At 56.3% G+C, this 2,619-nt stretch overlaps 1 protein-coding gene across 1 annotated transcript in view; it reads left to right on the top strand.

The window, feature by feature from the left end:
- FOXA3 (forkhead box A3) overlaps positions 1–2,619 on the top strand; it is a 7,308-nt gene that overhangs the window by 238 nt on the left and 4,451 nt on the right. The window lies entirely within an intron of this gene.

Here is a 2,619-nt window from a genome sequence, read left to right as displayed (position 1 = left end):
GGGGGGGTGGGGGGGGGGGGGGGGGGGGGGGGGGGGGGGGGGGGGGGGGGGCAGGAATCAGGGTGCGGGCCTAAATGGGGGCAAGGACTGGGGTGTGGACTCAAGTGGGGGCCCCAAATAGAATTGGGGAGCGGAGGAACTAGAGACACGGAGACCAGGTGTAGGAGGCAGGGACGGGGGACAATGCATGGGAGCGCGGTTTAGGCAGGCTAGTCAGAGTGAGGGCTTAAACGGGAGTCAGAAAGATTTAGGCAAGGGTCAGGTCATAGCTTAAATGTGAGGGCTGGGTGTCAGGGACCCAAAGTACAAGGAATTAAAATTAACAGACCAAAGATGAGACTCAGAACTCCGGGATACGGACGGAGCTGGGGGATTAGGAAATGGGGTTCAAACCTGGGGAAAGTATAAGGGACTAAGTGATGGGAGAGGGAGGTCACCATTAAGGGAAATCTGAGCTGGGAGCTCAGGGTTAGAAATCAGTGTAAAAGATGGGGGTCTGGGGTAGAAATAAGAATTGGGGTTCTGGGATAAGGATTGGGGCTGCGACTACGTCAAAGTCAGAAAGGGGCTTGGTGCTCGGGTATAAGAGATGAAGGTGCTCAGAGATGAAGCTTGGTCTGGGGAGTGTGAAATAACAGGTGATTTAAGAGTTGGGGCTCGGATAGATAGGGGTCAGAGTCGGGATCCTGAGATCAGGGCATGTCGGCAACAGCATTGGCAGTGGAGGGGTCGGTCTCCACCCCTGCCCCCCCCATCCCTACTAATGACCCTCACCCCTCCCAGCTGAACTTCAGTGGTTTAATTGTTATCAGAGACCCTCAGCAGGGATTCTCCTTGTTGGAGTCTGGAGGGTTTCAGATTTCGCACCCCCCATCCCCGCCCCCACTCCACCTTCCAGCAATCTCCACTAATTGCTAATGTTCTCACCAGTCCCATCTCAGACAAGATTTCCCTGGAGTAGGGGGCAGGGATGTATCTTAATTCGCTCACCCTAGCCGCTGGGAAGTCCCTCCCCAGGTCTAACTCCCATTCCTGTTGCTGCAAGGACTCCTCCTGAGCATGCTCTCTGCCTAGTCAACATTGTGAGTGGAGGGGTCCTAGTCAGAGGGTTATGGGGGTCTGGATACCTGGGTTTCTGATGGAAGGGGACTGTGGTCTTGAGGTGGGGTATGGGACTGGAATGGTTGAGTTCTCCAAAGAGACAAAGATCTGGGGTTTACAGGGGCCCCAGAGCGCCTGAGTCCTGGGTCTGGGGTTTGAAGCTGTAGGGTGAGACTCCTGAATACCCAGGCCTGCGGGGCTTGGCAAGGTGCCCAGGAGGGGCCAGTCCTGGGGCTGTGGAGGTGTGAGGTGCACGTGGGGTGGTGCAGAGAAGGGATTGGGAGTGTTGAGAGGTGGAGCCTGGGCAGCTGGAGATGTCAGTTATATGGTGGGGAAGGCAGAGACCAGGTTGGAGGTGGAGACTCCCAGGTATTGGGGGATCCCAGCTGAAGCCCCCACATAGTTCAGAGTCTGGGGACCTGATTTAAGGGTACCAACTACAAATCAGTGTTTTGGAGGCATATCTTAAGAAGTAAATTGCAGGGGTCTAGGCTGAAGGAGTCATTATTTGGGGCAAAACCTGACGTTTAGTAGGGGACAATTTGTGTGGAAATTGTCTCTGAAATTGAGGGACAGTCAGAGATAGTCAGCATTTGGGTGCATATTTTGGAAGAGTTGACATGTACGGGGCTGGAAATGGACATACTGTGTGAGGGTCTCCTCAGCTTTCCCATCAACCGAACCACCTCCTCCCCCTGGGTCAGAACAATGTGGGGAGAAACATCTGTACTCACTCAGCAACTGAGAACTGAAGGGGCCCCCAAACTGCCTCTTGCCCACCACACCCACCCTCCTGCTGGGGTGATGTTGACCTCCCCAGGCTGGCTCCCTGTCTGGAAGGAAACTGGAAAGTTATTGCCCCAAGGCATCCCCACTGGCCTCTGGTTCTCACAGATCAGCTGGTCCAACTGCTCCCCAGTTTTAGAGGTGGAAAGCCTAAAGCCTCTTGGCGTGCTGGGGGAGCCGCTTGAGGTCCTAGGCTGGGACCAGGGTTAGAAAGGAGCTTGTAGCTTCACACTGCCCCCTGCTCCCTGTCACACCCTCCTCCAGAGACAATAAGGAAATGAAAGGGGAGAAATTCCAGCCTCCTGGGGTGGGCGTGCAGGTCCCCTGAGGGCTTCCCCCCCAATCTCAGCCCCGCCCTCACTGGGGAGATCCGGTTCAGACCCGGACACCGGGGGTTCATCCCAGCCCCAGGCATGTGAAAGCCTAGGGTGGATTAGGGCAGCTGGAGTGCTTGAGGCCAGACCTCAGGGAGGACTTCCGGGTGGATGGGGCGCCTGAAGAGAAGGGCTCTGGGGTCCCAGTCTGTCTTCCTCTGTGATACAGGAGAGTCTGACTGAGTTGGAGAAATGTAGGGGGTTGTAGAGGGATTTAGGACCTCTCTGTGGATCCCCCTGAGTCCATCACTTTCTCCCCTCTCTCTGAAGGACCCTCTTCCCTTACTCTTAGGGAGGGGCGAGAACCAGCCAACCCGGGGGCGGGGTGGGGGGGTGGGGGGGAGACCAGTGTGTGGGG

The sequence above is a fragment of the Lipotes vexillifer genome, unplaced genomic scaffold, assembly GCF_000442215.2.
Source record: "Lipotes vexillifer unplaced genomic scaffold, Lipotes_vexillifer_v1.1 scaffold371, whole genome shotgun sequence".
Lineage (NCBI taxonomy): Eukaryota > Metazoa > Chordata > Mammalia > Artiodactyla > Lipotidae > Lipotes > Lipotes vexillifer.
This window is presented reverse-complemented; position numbering and strand designations above follow the sequence as displayed.